Genomic DNA, 17814 nt, shown 5'->3' on the forward strand with positions numbered 1-17814 from the left:
AATTGTGAGAATATCAAGGGACAAATCACCAGCAAGACAAAGAAGCCTTGGAAGACCGAGGAAAAGATGGAGTGATAACCTCCCAGGTAACTGAGCAGAGGCAATGACGTGAAGAAAAACAGGCAATGATGCCTATACACAGCAGGAAGAAGAAGAAGAAGAAGAAAATGGAATTCTTCAGGCAATAGGAGCTAACTACATTCCTAGTAGGCTTACGAGAACCTTCAGTCTCAAGTATAACGGCATATCGGATATATCTGTTACATCAACTTAAGTAAGAACAGGGGTTCTATCGAGGTACTGTCGTCTCAACAAACGCGTGAGGACGCTACATCTGCAAGCGCTTGAAATAGAAAACGAAGATTTTAAAACGAGTGGGATTAATGGATCAGCTGTGAACATTGGGTTCTCCAGTATCGCAGCAAGAAAGGGGGACGCAATAGATATTTACAAAATATACATAATGGCAATAAGATCTTATAACTTAGCAATCGCGATGTAATATAATTAGTTAAGAAGAAAGCAACATCTGATATTTACAAAACGGTGATTATTCACCTCAAACTTCAATTCAAGGACGATTCACAAACAAATTTCCAGTCCTAAAACAATTAATTTATTTTCAACGACCTTAACCATTTGTACAAAAAATGTTCCAACAACAGCAGGGACGTAGCTACCGCCGTATCAATGATACGGGGACCCCGGGTTACAGAGGCCCCTAACGTGTGTAAACAAAAATTAGTGAAATGTTTCTGGATACAACATAAAACTTGTCAAAAATTGACCAACTTTCTGTAGTTTTTCAATATATCTCGATAACAGAAAATGATGATAATGTTCCTGAAGAATTAAAAATCTGTGAGTCCTTTTGGGGTTTATAATAGTATACGATTCCAGTGCAGAAGGACTTAAAACTCAAATTTTAAATACGATTCAAGAATATGGAATTGATTTGTCTAAATGTAAAGGACAGGGTTATGATGGAGCACATGTTATGTGGGGTGTGTATGGAGGATTACAAGCCCTTATAAAAGAGCATGCTCCAATTGCCGATATTGTTCACTATGCTGCACACACGTTGAGCCCCAGTGCGTTCCATACGCCCACAACTGAACGTTCCTAATAGCCTATGTCCTATGGACCACTCGGCGTATTTTATTTGAAATCTTCTCCAGGGTCCAAGGGACAAAATATGTTGTTGTCAGGAGTATCCAAAATTTGGATGGATCATAAATCAAACTAGTCCCACTAACCCTTGAGAAAGAGCTCTGGTATAAATACGTAACACATATTTCTAAATGTTTCTACACAAAATAAACGTAGCAAATATGTAAATATGACCTCACCCATATTTTTGATCTAATATAATATTTCTTAAGATATACGTTATACATTTTGCAACTGTAGGTGTCACTTCAAAGAAATATAATGACTAGATTTATTTCGCACAAAAAGTGCAAAAAATGTTGTTTTTTGTATAGGACCACTCGGGAAATATTTAGTAGTGTGAACTTCTTTGTTGGATGGCCAGAATAAATTAAAAAAAAATTCCCTTTCTAGAGCGCGAAATTCGAATTAAAATATAAAAATGCTTACAGTAGTAAAATTTTATCGGACCCAGATAATTTTTATCGCAATTTTTATTTCAAATAAATTGTTACTTCATTTTTTCTAGTATCCACACCTCATATAGAATGTAAAAACAGAAAAATAATTTGGACCCAAGGAAAAGTTTATCAGTTTTGGTTGGGGCTCAACTTGTTAAATTTGATGTTAAATGATGCTGCGAAACATGTTATTGAAGTGTCGACTTTTTTCGATAATTTCGAAAAAATATATACTTTTTTTAGCAATAGTATAAAGCGCTAGGCAATGTTGAATAACGATTCATCTGTAAAATATAAAATTACCCTTAAGAAGGTATGACCTTTTAGATGGTCTTGAAAGAACGACGCTTTATTAGAGATAAAAAAAAACTGATAAAAAATTACCTAAGGACTACAATGGGACAGGAACGGCTATCAGACTTGTCACTATTGTCTAAAGAGGCAGAAATGTCAGGAAAACTATAATCGTTTTCAGCTATAGATGATTTAATAAATCAATTGCCGAAAAAAGGGCAAGAAAACTGTACATTTAATTTGAATTGCTTGGATAGCTCAATTTCTAGGAGGACGCGATAACTTATAATCAATAAATATTTTGCTTTTGTGAGAAAATTTCACCCTTCATTAAGGCCCCCCAACTAATTTTGATACAGGGCCTCTCCAAAGCACGCTACGCCACTGAACAACAGCATCTGGTTTCCAGTTTCCAATGACAATCAACTGGACAATAGGCGACCAAGATCTATAAGGCCTGTGAACCTCTTGGAGTTAACATACTATCAGAAGCTCTTCGCATTATAATGAACAAATTATTTCGGATGCTGTCAGTATTAATTCGGCAACAGTATATTATATCTAATGTTGATTTTGCTAATTTATTAAAGTGAAAAAATCGAAGACAAAACATTCAGTGGAATATTTGATGTCGAATCAATAATATTTTGCATATAATTAACCAAACTAAAATTACATAACTCAGTCCGAGCTAAGTTTTGTTATATTGTAAATTGTGTATACTTTTGAATTTCTTTTAAGAGTTTTAGCCAATAAGAGTAAAAAATAGACGATTCATTTTAATTCGCCTCTGGGATTTGGAAATAGTTAAGTGTATAGTGGATCAATTTGTGTTACGCCACTGTTTTATATCAAAGAATCGACACCGCGTCTCGTGTAGAATTTATTTAGTCTATTTACCTAATGGTATATGATTTAATGGACAAAGTACTCTTTCCATTTCGCCGAGTGACCGTTCATCGGCAACTTTCGCTGATTTAGGTATACTAAAATTTTATTTAATTGTATAGTATTTATATTACTCCTCATAATCTTGACGGATTCGTGAAAGTTCTGATTATATTACTCTAGTTGTAACTTCATCTGTAAACGTCTTTATTTTATACAAATAGTAACATTGCTCAAAAGTAGTTCTGTTGACATAAGATAAATTCTGGACTTATTAATGATCATAACTCATGAAACTATTAAAAACCATGAGATATTTGTTCTGATTATTTTCCACTTACATTGCAATGCCATAATGTAATGATTCCACCTTCTTTGATTTATCTCCCCATTACTTTATATTCTGGTGAAAGCGTATCCCATTTTCCTCATTATATTTTATTGAAAGGTCAGAAAACTTTTGAAGATTACTGTAAAGAAAGTTTAACTCAGTGTCCGTATATTATTTGTCTGTAGAACATCGAAGCTTCATAGTTAGGTTAGTGGGTTGTCAAAAACCATTGCCATTTTGGTTTTCTTAAAGACCTGTCTTGTTTCACTTGAAACTACCACAGGTTGGTATAATTTGAGAGCTAATCAGACAATCTAAATTAATGCTGGAACCTGCTGAGCACTTACCGATAATGTGGTCAGCAGGATCATCCTCTTCAATACACCAACGGAGTCCCGAATCGTTCGTGATACATTTATTTACTTGCCTCATTCCAGGTCTATCAAATTATCTCAGCAGAGTTCATCTAATGATCAGACTACTTTGAATGGGTTCTCAGCCCATTGTTGTTTCTGGTGATGTCAGTCTAGCGAGCTAATCAGTATCGTCTTCTCTTGATTCACCAGATACTCAACCAAGGTAGACCTTATATCAGCAGTTCTCATTGGATTCTAAAAGGGAAGTTTAGGTAGCACCAGTTCAGCGGCTTTTATTGCAGCTCTGCTGTCTGAACTACTGTGAAGAAGATAGCATGTTCCCAAAGTGGAGGAAATTCGGCTATTTTGAAGTGTTCATCCTGGAGCCATCCTTTTACCTGGTGAATCCATTATTCAGTGCTGTGGGTCTAGATTTTTTAGTACAATCTTCTTTGACATTGATATGTATTTTCAAGCCCCTATTATTAATTGTTGTAAAATGCTTATAAAAACAACTACAGCATGTGTCCAAATTATTGCATATCTAGTTGCTGCAGCATCCGATATGTAGAGAATATCTACCCTTTATGCTGTCCTCATGATTTCATGATCATATCGTTAGGTCCAAATATCCGGTACGACTTTAACAGCCATATTTGGAGTCGTACACAAAGATCTTGTGCTACTAAGACATGCTCTTTGGTACACGATGGCTCCGTTCGCCAAAAGAGGTCTAACCATCGTTAGTTAACACCAGCTGAGGTTTAAAAAATTCATATTGACAATATTGTCACGATTTAACAGGGTACAAAAGTCATGCTTCAATCTAGTGTCCGCGTAATGATACTAGATTAGTCCTAAGTGATCTCCAAATACAGCGCATATACAAAATTAACGTTTTCCGTTATTATAAAATCAGTGGCGTGCGCCTGTCGTATGATTTCTGGTGAAGAGAAGATTGGTTTTCTATAGTTTATCCCTCAGCCCTGAATATTGGGGCACAGCCTTTGATGTGGGACAGGGCAGAAGCGTCCTTTTTCTGGCCAATAGTGACCAAATTTTGAGTATAGGTCTACGTGCAAGACCAATATGATCCCTCAGACCACTTTTTTTTTAATGCAAGACCAAGACCAAAAGCAAGATTAACGTGGTTAATATAAATTTATATAAACTTATTTCGACTCCTATGTTTAACATAGTGAAATTAATTCATAAAGTAAATTACAATTAGGCGTAGATATAGTCAAGTTAGTTTTTTCTACTGCAATAATAAGCTTTGGGATCGAGTTTGTGGTTGGAATTCAAGCTCGAACTCTTCTTTTTATTCCATTCTATGAATGGAATCCCGAAAACCGATTTCTACAATGTAATCTTGCAAGAATCTGGTGGTTTTGAGGTCTTGCATTGTCATACACAAAGGTGAATTCGTCTCCAAGGTCGCTCTTACGAATAAACACAAGATCAGTCCGCGCTGCTATAGAAATTGCACCCCAGATTATCCAGGAACCACCTCCGCTATTTAAAACAGCATTGTTTTAACGTCCAATTCAGATGATATGAATCTTTGATACGAAAGCCAATGAATTCTCTTTATTTAATTTAAATTTAATGTGAACTACCTCAGAATATCAGATTGATACAATCCAGTATATCGTGTAGTCGTAGTTACTAACTTATCTATCGTTTACATAGGTGGAAATTAATGAAAATGTTTGTAGTTTTCATGAAAAAGAATTACAAACTATTCAATTTCATATTTAACTCAATAATAATTGATGCCTTATCGACTGTAAAGGCAGCGCTTTGTGTACCAAATTCGTTTCTGTAAAGTAATTCAAATTATTATCTTAACTTGACAAGCTATGTTGAAATAAAATCAAACTATTTAAGTGGGTCAAAAGTTATTATGGGTTATGAATAATCTAGCAAACATACACGCGAATTTAATAAAAGCGTGTTAATAATTATTCTAAAATAGTGTATAATATTATACTTGAAAATATTCACCCAGAGACTTCAATTGAAACTTTTAGTTTTAATAAGTAAATTAAGGGTGATGAATTTATAGAAACGACCTTGACTATGCAGGAAAGAAATTGGAAGCAAAAACGAGTCATACGGCACATACACACCAGTCAAGGGTGTCTGGAATCACCTAGAGAGAGAGAGTTTTTCCATTGACCCAGTTGTCTAGCGTTGGCGGTGGTGATGCCTCGAATAGAATCGACCAAGACCAGTCTCCTGCAACCGATCTGTGCCATTCTCTCATCATCGTAAGCGGCACTGCTTCAAATATACCAGTTAGTCAGTAGTCGATTGTCGGTTGTAAAACACATGAGAGAAAAAGAAGTTAAGTTAGCGGCGCACCGTCTACTGGAGTCCATCGAGCGGTTTTTGGATCCTTTTCATATCGCGTTCGGTTTCAGACTATTTTAATTATTAGTGTGAGAGATTGTGGTTTTAAGGAAATTTATGTTGTTGCTGTAATTATATTTTCAGAGTTTATAAAAGTAAGTTTATGGAATTATTTATTGAAATTTGGGAAGAGTAATGCAACAACATTTGTTAAACTCAATTAGGTATGGTGTGAATTTTCATATTGATCGATGAGATGGGAATCATTTTTAATATTTCTAATTAATTTCCGGAAAGATTGAAAATACTTCTGATAATACTGCGCGGTTAATGATTATTCCAGAGATAAATACACGATGAAATACAATTTTTTTCAACTGTTGTATTATGTTCCAAAATAAAAACAATATCAGATTTTAAAATGTGAGGTCAAGACAAGTTATGACGAATATTAAATTATCAATATTTACATTATTTTAAATAGAAAATTTACGAAATTTAACACTCTTAATAAGTAAGCTTTTTTTATGTTTCAATATAATATAATAATCTTATGGAATAGTTCTTCGGAATGAGAAGCCCACAATGTTCATTCTAATATTTAGACTAATATTCAGAAAGATTTGGTAATTTCTAATTATTTTTAATAAGATGGATTAGAATTATGATAATGGTGGTTAACTTCTTCAGATATATCTGAGGAATCAAAACCAAGTTACTATATGTGAAAACATATGACCATTTCAATTGTGCGACAAGAAACATTTGAAAAAGGTTTGTGAAAATGTCTACTGAATGCTGAGGAGTTTTTTTCGCCTTTATTCTTAACTTCAGATACTTTGACTCAGACGATGCACTTTTTATTCATGTCTGTCTTTCATTCAGCATCTTTCATTAATAATGAAACGTCTAGGCATTAAAGGAATCAAAAGTAATAAATGATTTTATTACTGAACCAATCGAACGATGATGGATTTCGGCATTCGGCATCAATCATTCGCACTCCGAATGAATGAAAAATCGAAAAATTAAACGCAAAAACACTTGAGTTCGTTTGACGATATTTCGAGGAAATTAGCGAATAAAGTTCATTTTTTTGTCATTTTGTGTGTGTCTTGTGAGCGTGGATTGAAAAAAAAAAGAACATTCACTTGAATGATTATTTATCCGAATTAATCGAAAAGTTTAATTTCTTTCAAAAGGAATGCACATAGTTTTGCGTATAATGCGTATTTGAAACAAATATTGTAGAAATTCAGAAAGTTTTTTTTAATTTTTATTAATCAATTAATTATTCAAAGTATATTTCAAGTAGTCCAAAAATTGTATTATGTATTCTCTATACAAATAATTAATTTTGAAGAAAACTTCAAATCCCTCTAAGCAAACTTTCTTTCAAGAACTAATATCGTATAACAATATAGGTTATGGTATTTTTTCAATAGTTTCATCTAGGTACAATTTTTTTGAAACAAATATTCTCTTACTAAGATTTTAATTCTTATAAGTGGAGAAAAAATATTTGCTTTAACTCCCGAAACGTTTTCTACTCAAAAAAGTCAAGTTCATTATCAGGAATACACTGTCTGACGCGCGTTTCGATAACCAAGTTATCGTCTTCAGAGACTGAAGGTAAACAGTTTACCTTCAGGTTCAGTATAAATATCACGAACGGTTCCAGAAATTCCAATTCACCTTCCATCTAACAATGTTTTTATTATTTGAAAAGCCCATTTCAATCTCTACCGAGGTAACTAGAGCATTTTTAAAGCGGCTCAAATTTGACATTTCTATACCTTTATCAATTTCGCGGTTTCCGTTTCAAATTTCTCAAATTACAAGTTGTACTGTCTAAGAATAATGGGATTTTTTCGAATCATCTTGCTTATTGACTTTAGTTATGTCCCCATATGTTTTGTCACCAACAACATATTTACCAAATCGAAAGGAAGAAAACTTGATGATTTACTATGGAATTTATAGAACTTTTTACATTGATGTAGACAAGCTCGAATTATTCTTATACATTTTGAACTTTTCATAAACAAAAATATTCTACCAAACAACTAAACATTGAACATTTTTGGTGACAGTGATTGAATGATGATTAAAAGTAGTTGGACTTCTTTTATTAACTATTCTACCGGGTTAAACCGAAGGGGGTACAAACTAGACCGTAATAAGTCACATTAGGACAATCACATTTTCTGAAAATCGACACAAATTCTCCCCAAGTAATGTCATGAGATAGTAATTAACATGACCAATATATTCAATTTTTTAAATTCACTTTCCACGGATTTTTGCAGGAACAATCGATTCCGCCGATAATTTTTATTTCAAACAGTAATTAAGGTCAATAACGACTTAGTTTATTTACTATGCGTTTTGTAAACATGAACGTGATCATCACAAAGTGTGAAAGTGTGTGAAAAAATTATAATTAACTACTGAATTGAAATACTTGAGAAACGAATATTGAAAATTTCAAAGGTTTTACAATATATGTAGAATGGTATATCTTCTCGAATTCTTTGTATATAGGGTAATTCAATAATAAGTGTAAATATTCCATATATAAAATCCAAATCAGAGCAAAAAACAAACATCACTGAGATACGACTGTGTGAATTCGATGAAATTCATTGTTTAGATTTGTAGATTTTTAGATCGTTGTATAAGCCAAGGAAACGTTCTCTATAAAGAAACATTCTGCAGAAAATGATCAAAAATTGTGATTGTTCATTGAAAATACTTACAGGAGGTATTAAAATACAATTAAACATTTCGTGTTGTTGGATAAGTATTGTTTACTGATGAAGCTATTGTCACAAGAGATGGCTTCATTAATTTCGGTACAATTTATAAACATAGATTCAACATCGATTCTATGCTAAAGTGTGGACAGGAATAGTGGATAATAGTTTTTTTATAATCACCTGAATATCAACCAAACTTGGAACTTTTCCAAAATGATTTCCCACCTATGTCCCTTAAGGAACGAAATGAATGATAGAATAAACTTCAATTGTGACGCTATAAGACAGAATCTTGAAATTCTTTTCCAAATTTAGAGATAGAGATCCTCCGTAGACTCCGGAAGTGCCCACTTTTAATATTCATTATAGTTCTTTTTGTTTTTATTTGATAAGTTGTAGGTTAACCAAACTAAATTTTGACATTCCAATTTTTTCTTTGTGTAAGTAACACGATGTTCGACAGTGTGCAATTCAATAAAAAATGTTCGTTTGTATTTCAATATCTTCTGTAAGTATTTTCGATGAATAATGATAATTTTCTTCAGAATGTCTCTTTAAGGCGGTTCTCTTGACATGCACAACGATCTAGGAATCATATCTCCCAAACCATAAATTTGATCAAGATAACCAAAGAGTATCTTTTTGATGAAAAATCGATTGAAAATACATTTTTACTATATTAAAATTACATACTAGGTACATGGACATATATAACTCAAAAACAATGGGTGATAAGAGAATATTTTCACAGCATTATTTTTAATTCATCTACTAATTTCTGATTTTTTTACATGGAATCCCGGAGAACCCCGTATACATAGATAGGTTTCTAAGTTGTCTTGATTTCAGGTAAACATAAAATTATCAAAATATCTAAGAACTAAGAAATTCGTAGATAGATATATAATATTTTGTCTTACGTCAAATGTAAAAATTGGTTGTGTTCGAAAATAATACCTGTTAATTATTTATAAGTGTCTACCTAAACCTAGAGATGTCAGCACTTATCGATATAAGCTGGAAAATATATTTGCACATGCGCTGAGAGATTCTCACTTTCTTCATTAGTTTACAGGGGAATTGTGATATTGATCATAAATTTCAATTGAGTACAGTGTTTACATAACTCATTTGATTTTTCAGAGATTCGTATATATATATATATATATATATATATATATATATATATATATATATATATATATATATATATATATATGTTTTATATCTATAATAATTAATTGAACTACTATATCTTATCAAAAATGTCGGTTAAATATATCCACTGTATAAACTAGTCCCTTCAATCATCCTCAAATACGGTAATCAACGGAATTGGAATCAGGGTATCTTGAAGAACACGAATAGAGCCTTCAAATCCTATCCACATTATTTAGATGTTGTCTCACTACCTAAACAGTAGGGGGATGCCTAATTATGCTAAAAATACACTCCTCGGATAAAACAACGTTTTTATTAGCCAATTACCAATCCACAAATTAACACAGAAAACCTTAACTGGAAACGAGATTCTCAAATAGCATGGGGATTTTCTTTTACCTTGTCAATTGTCTACAATATCTGGTACACATGAACTGTGAACTTCTAACGAGTCACTGAATGAAACGCGAGATTTTTATGGAATCGTCCTTAAAACCTTATTAATATCCTCTATTTTGCATATTCCACAAAATATTTCTCTATTCCTTCCTGTTCGCAGCTTTTTCTATCCAACTCTAAACATTATTAATTTTTAGGTCTTCCATTAGATAGCCATACCGTCTCTTTCTTGGTCGCCCGCTTCTCTTTTTCCCTATTGGTCTTATTTACAGAACTAATTTTGACACCCGATCTCTATGTAGTCTATCAACATGTCTCAACCATCTCACTCTCTGTCCTTTAATAAACGAGCTTATTGTAGCTTCTTCATAAAATTCCTTTAATTCTTTATTACTTCTTCTCCTCCAGCCCTCTTCTATGTGTACTCCTCGTAGCACACACAGAAGTAGTAGTAGTAGTAGTAGTAGATTCCTCGTAGTATCTTCCTCTCCCATCTTTCCAACAGGAGTTTATCTGCCTTTTCAATATCCATGTATTACATGCATATGTTTCGGTGGGTCCTACTACCGTTTTATATATTCTTATTTTTGTTTTTCTGGACACGTATTTTGACTTTACCAGTAATCCAATACTTCCAAATTTTTGTGTTCTTTTAGTTATTCTGTCTTTCAGTTATAATTCTTCTACTCTCTTGTCTTCTATTCTACTAGATACACAAAGTTGGAAACTCTTTCAAAATTGTACTCTTTGTGTCTGGTTGTACTAAAGGACAAGTAATCTTTTGTTTCTCTCTTTGTATCTCTCATGATCATATATTTTGTCTTCTCTTAATTTATTTCTAGTCCGAAATTTTTAGCTTCCTCTTCCAATTTCCTTTAAGTGCTTCTTGGATTTTGCTATCAACGCTACGTTATCTGCGAAAGCTAGATATTCGCATTCGTTATTGAAGATTGTCCCATCGCTTTTTAATTTATGTTTTTGGATAATCACTTCTAAAACCGTATTAAATAATAATAAAATCGATATACTTCTGGTAAATCTACCACCACGTTCGTTTGCGATGGCGAGCAGCAGAATTCTACCTCCTCTCTTTGCCTCTAGACCAATAAAGAAATTAACAACTGAAAAGATAATATCAGTGTATACTATAGTGAATATTGTAAAATCATTAACAATAATATTTATATTTAAATATAAGAATTGTGTTAAGTCAAAATCGTCACTAAACAAAAAGTGGTTTAGTCAAAAAAAAAGATGATTAACCTTCCTTATTTCGATGATAGAAACTGTCACCAAATGGAAAATGACACCGTCCACTTTGAAAGCCGTAAGCTTTGTAAGTGGAGATTGTTTCATCATAATTAGAAAATTTTCGTGTGTTGACGGCTTAGGGTACGTGTGGTAAAAGTATGTAAAGCTCCTCAAGATTTACCTTGTGTTGGAAGATTCTTTCTGTAATATATACACATTCATTAATCATCCTATGGTTCATTGAATTGAAAAAAACTATCTACTATCTCTTTTCAATAATTTATGTAAACGCTGTAAAATGTTATCAAAGAAAAATGATAAACTACAATAAATTACGTAGTTAATGGGGAACATTTATGAATTTGATTAAATTTAAATGCATAATGTAATTTTTGTCAACAACTTTAAATAGTTGAAAACATCAATTTAAGTGATGAATGAATAATTAGATATTCAAATTTATTCAATGTTACTTATAAAACGTGATCATGTAAAGGAAAAGAAGAAATAAATAAAATATAACTACGTGGAAGTATTCTCGTAAGATTATCAGCAAAAGTGAACAATTTCGTTGATAAAGATACTGATTTATATATATTTATTTATTTATATATATATATATATATATATATATATATATATATATATTATAAAGAAAGTTATTTCTTGTAACAAATTATATATAAAGACAATAGACAAGAGTGAAGCCTCTAAAAATTATGAAAATAAAAATAATAGTAAGATGAAACTTATCGAAAAGGAGATGATAAAAATAGAATAATTCACGGGAGATCTGAGGTCGGAAAGGGAAAGGGGGTGAGTTTTTAAAAATAAGAAATGGCTTATCTCGTTTTTCGGCGAAACTACAAATCCTATGGAAAAACGTCGAAAAGCTAAGTTGTAGGTAAAAAAAAGATCTACAACTTTTATTGTCACACTTTTTTCACATAAGCTCAAAATTTATGAAAAAAATTGAAATTTAATTTCCTTGTTTACAGAAAATATTTTTTTTTCACAATTTCATGAAAACATACCTTTTTGAGTCACAAGCATCTGGTATTGTTTCAACATCAAATCAATAAAGGGTTAAAAAATTAATATTTCGAATCAAATTAATTACAGTGTATTTGGTACATAAAAAGATAAGTTTATATGAAATTTAGTGTAAAAAAGGTGTTTTTAGTAAAATTTAAAAATAAAAAACCAAAAACTTGGTTATTTCAATTTTTCACACAAATTTTGATGTTGTATGAAAAAAATATGGATACAAAAGTTGTAGATCTTTTTATATCCTACAACTTTGTCTTTGAATTTTTCTCATAGAAGTTGTAGTTTCGCCGGAAATCGAGATAAGCCGTTTCATATTCTCAAAAACTCTCCCACTTTTCCATCCCTTTCTCGACCCCAGATCACCCGCAAGTATTGATACATTTGAATATATTTAATCCAAAAAAAATAGAGAAGTTCACGAGAATTGTGTAAAATTGAAAACACTGTTCTATACCAACTACCTTCAACAATATTCGATAAAATGATTTAGTTATACCAAGTTTTGGAAAAAAAATTGAGTCCGGCTCTGCTTAGAAGTTTTACAGAACTTTTGTACAGCAACGCAAAATATATAAATTCAAAGCTATTTAATTAGTAGCGTAAATGCTAGGGGCTGTATATATTTACCTACAGTAATTTAAACTGTACTTATAATAATCCTATTATTGCCACTAGATGGCGTTATCTAAATGTGAACCTGAGAACAAATCATTAGAGAAACCATGAAACAAATCTAACACTCCCCATCGGATGCAGGATATCTACGATCAGGTCGTTGATGTGTTAATGTATGATGGGTTAATGGAGAAAAATATTTAGACTTCTTCTTTCAGAAAACATATCCTCAGCAATTCGTACTGATATGTTCTTACAGCATGAAAGTTGCCCGGCACACTGTTCCACATATGTTTTTTTAGTCAAATCTACCCTGATATATATAGAACGTGGAAGTTTATCTGTTTGACCACCAAGATCTCCAGGCCTAACTTGCTTGGATTATCATTTGTGGGGCCAAATAAAACGTCTCGTTTTCACCAATAGACCCACGACTTGATTTGATTAAAATAATACAACAGGCAATACGAAATATTTCAATTGCAGAAATTGTAACCAATATCCTATCCATCACATGATGGAAGACATTTTTACTAAATTAGTTATCTAAGTCTTCAATTGCTTGATTTGTTACAAGATTGATTTATTGCATTGTTCTCATTGTTTTTAATATTATATTTTAATTTAGAAGCCATCTGGTAGCAGTAATAAGATAATTATGAGGACAGTTTCAATTACTGAAGGTGGACCAATCTAAGAACTTTAAATTCAGAATGTTTACTTTACTTTTATAAAATTCCATAACAGATGAGGGTAGCCCAAAATATGACCATTTGAGGCTAGTTACCTCTGTACCAAGTTGCATGCCTAAGAAGTAATAGGGCCTAAAAGTAATTCCAAACAAATTGGAAATATTTCCTTCGCAACCCTTCAATTCAAAAATACCAATTTGGTACACTTTATGCAGCTGTTTAATGCTAACGGTAAGTGGAAGGGAAAGTGGAAAGAGTTTTTAAATCAACTGATAGATAAAAAAAATGGGAAATTTCAAGGTTAGGTTACGCCTAATTAACCCCCCAGAATGGTTCGAGGGACGCAACTTGGTATAGAGGTAAATTGTCCCCAATCGTATTATTTTGGGCTTCCCTATACACCTCTGCTTGTCAGTTTTTATGCGAAACACCTTGTATAACTTCATCTATGTATATATATACAGAGTAAGTTCTATGTATGGAGCTAGTACTCAAGTGTGGATTGTCTTCTAGCAGGACAAAATCATCTAAAGATTTGTTTACTGAAGCAGTTTCGTTCAACTTTTTTACTAATTTACTGATAGTAGATCTTGTTATGGGATTTCGGTTAATATCATTAAAACATCAATTCTTTTCCAGATAAACAATCCATTGTGACTTTTAATAAACTCCAACAATAATTATCTATTGAAACATCAAATTTGTTATTGTAGTGAAAAATATACAGGAAAAGGAAAGATCTGGCAACAATGTAATAATGTTGGCCGTATCCCAAGACCGTTGTACACAAAAATTTATAAATAATCATACAAGGCATTTCCGAGATAATTGAGGGGTTCCACACATAAAACTCAAACTGTATTATCAGTATTTTGATGAAGATTTAAATATTACTTCGATTCAAATTATGATCAGATAATGATTTTATCTCTAGCATGACTCTGAGTTCTTTTATTAATAACAAATTATTTTCAACTCTGTTGATTGTTTATCATGTAACCAAATCAATTATGAATTTCAGTAGTCACCTTCGGTCAACGACCACTACATCTAATCTCGCTATCGCGCCTGCTGTTTGATGAGTTAGCATAATAGTTTTGAAAAACAAACATCTAACTGGTAAATAAATATATAACAATCTTTTCGAACGTAACATTTCATTTATACTTGGCAGTTTTTCAAACGAATCAATTTATCAGACGCAATATTTCGTTGTGGGAGGAAATGATGAAGCAAATGATATTGTTTTGAATGTACGAAATGTCAGACCAGTAGCGTGGTTGAAAGATTCTCTACAATTATGATTTATTGAGTAACGGATGAATTATTATTATTAAAAAAATATACTGTAAAATCAGTCAACGATCATTGATGAATAAAGAACAATTCACATGAAGTTCATTAATTTTTGCTTACTTTCTATTCAATATTTTGTAAATATTAATTTGGGATTAATAATTTTACGTTTAAGAATGTCCGGTAGGCGACACATCTGCAATTCCCGCGAGATAACATTTGGCTGCTGCTTCTCGATTCTTCTACAGCAATTTCACTGTGGGGTGAATGCTGTTTTCCTCGTATTCTGTATCGTTTTTTGTGTTCAGGTAGAATGGGATTTAACCGGAAATTAAATTGGGCGCCTCTGATTTTCTATATTCTCAGAGATTTTCGGTTACTGAATAAACCTAGCACCCTCATCAAAATCACGGAAACGGGTTTTCGAAATTTGTTTCTAAAACAGTTATGAAACGCGAATAACTCTAAAACTAAGAGGAATTCGAAAAAAAAAACGTCTTGGATAAGAATGTAGAACACAAAATTTTCTACAAAACAGTAATTTTTTCGTTGGAACCACTATTTCTGAGTAAATCTCCTTTAACGCCGAAGTATCTGCTCGTGAATTTTCGCCAGTGCGAATTCCAGCCAATTTACATTCCATGTGCACATAGGCACTGCTCCAACTTTTGTTTGTTTTACTTAGTCTTCAAGAAATCAAAATTCATCATGACGGATAAGATTTGTATTTTCTACTTGGGTAAGTTAGCATAATTTTCGACGAGATGAAGAGGTGTATTGGCAACTTTCAAAAAACGCGAACACGAACACTATCTTCGTTCTCGGTTGATTATTATTCCAATATTCACAGTCTTGGCACACGTAGTTTTCGAGGTATTCGCGATTCAAAATATTTTTAAGTGTTCTAACTTATTTTATAATGAAAATTTTGAAGTTAGGAAAAAATGTTGTACTCCACATTGTTTGTCCCGGCAGTTTGTGTCGAAATCCACTTAGGTTTTGAGTTATCTACAATTCAAAATGTTTTTGAGTACATGAACCCATTTTGAGGTTATGAAAAATGCTTGAAAACCAATCTGTAGATTATTATATTATGCTGTATATTTTTTGCTCTAAAACTTCTTCTCGAATTCCTCGTAGGTTTCGAGTTATTAACGATTAAAAATATTTTGTGTAAAGAAACTCATATTAGAGTGAAAATTTTGAGATTTGTATTCTATGTTTTTCGAATTCTTCATAGTTTTCGAGTTATTTGTGTTTTTGTTAAGTTACTAAACTTATTCAGTATCTCAAAACCTCCCAGTACCTAGAAAATCAAAACCGCTCAATTTTATTTAAGGTTTTATCGCAAAATCGCCTAATTTGCAGGTACTATTTTATAGTATTCCGTATCGTCTTTTCATATGCTGCCGCCCCATGGCTACTTCTAAGGGAACTCATATGCAGAGCGATGTCAGTAAATAATATGTCAGCAAGATTCTCTACTGTAAATACTGGACTTTTGTAGAAGACGCAAAGCAGCCTAAATTAAAGCAGAAAAAACAAAGTGAAAAGAAAACAAAGTGAAGAAAAAACAAAGTGATGATTATCGTCGACTGCGAACATATGATAAAAATAACGACATAGAAAAAGTTATCGTGCCAGTAACAGGATATAATAGTGTTATCATCTATTATGCAGACTAAGAACCATTCGACATACTGCGCGATACGCGCTTGAAAATTGGACAGAGAGCAAAAGGAGCTAAAAAATAAGTACACAAATGTAACCAAAGAAGTGATTACATTATATCTTATATATACGGACCAAACTTATTCGAATATTGATAAAAAATATTCGCATATTTGAAAAATCATAAACTTATACAGCGGGGGTCTTAAAGCTTTCTTTGAAGCATCCTGCATTTCGTGTGTTACACTTTTCTATCTATCAACAATGCTTTCTTAGACCATCTCTTCTGGCTTTATTCTCATCACATATTCGTACCAGAGCAGTTGCTGCCTGAAAAATCATATGTTGTCACATCACAAAATGTTAGATGTAGAATGAGAAAAATTGGGACATTGCTGGGTCTCACAATATTGGAAATACGTGGTAGTAAACTTGAATCAAATTTTGGAAGAAAAGATCTAAAATACGTAGGATGCAACTATTGAATTCTAACCGTCAAAAGACATATGCTATCATGTAATCAAATTCCTTTACGAGGATGGTTCCAGAAGTACCTAGCCTGATGTAGAGATGGCGGTAGCTGCTTGAAAATCACAGTATCTATACAGCATATATTTCAAGTTTGAAGTCGCCACGTTGTTTAGTATTTATCTGGCAATTATCAATAGTTGAGGTTTTCAGTGAATTTGATAATATCGTTATGTGGTACTATACGTTGACCAAATGAGGTGACGACTCCAGAAATGGTGGGAAAAATCCACAAAGCAGTACTGGATAATCGTCGAGTGAAAGTGTGTGAGCTAGAAAATATAGTAGGTATTTCAAAAAGCGCGGTATATCGCATATTAACCGAAAATTTTCTCACAATGGAACAAAAACACCGTCGAGGAGATGTGTCCAATTTTTACGACGTTTCATTACCGTGTATGAATCGTAGGTCCATCACTTCACATTTAAAATAAAAAAACATTGAAAATAATGGATTGAAATGGGAGACCGGCTCCAAAGAAGGCAAATACCGTTCCATTTGCAGGAAAGGTAATGGCGTCGGTTTTTTGGGAAGCGCTTGGGATAATTTCCATTGAC

The 17814-nt window shown here is 32.5% G+C and overlaps 1 protein-coding gene across 1 annotated transcript in view; it reads left to right on the plus strand.

The window, feature by feature from the left end:
* The first annotated feature begins 5782 nt into the window (after positions 1-5782).
* The window catches only part of LOC130446439 (serine proteinase stubble-like), a 126120-nt gene continuing 114088 nt past the window's right edge, over positions 5783-17814 (plus strand). Inside the window, exon 1 of the mRNA XM_056782707.1 lies at positions 5783-5989. The gene's annotated coding sequence lies outside the window, so the exon portion shown is untranslated. The remainder of the gene's footprint in view (positions 5990-17814) is intronic.

This window comes from Diorhabda sublineata, chromosome 7 (assembly GCF_026230105.1).
Source record: "Diorhabda sublineata isolate icDioSubl1.1 chromosome 7, icDioSubl1.1, whole genome shotgun sequence".
Classification (NCBI taxonomy): Eukaryota; Metazoa; Arthropoda; class Insecta; order Coleoptera; family Chrysomelidae; genus Diorhabda; species Diorhabda sublineata.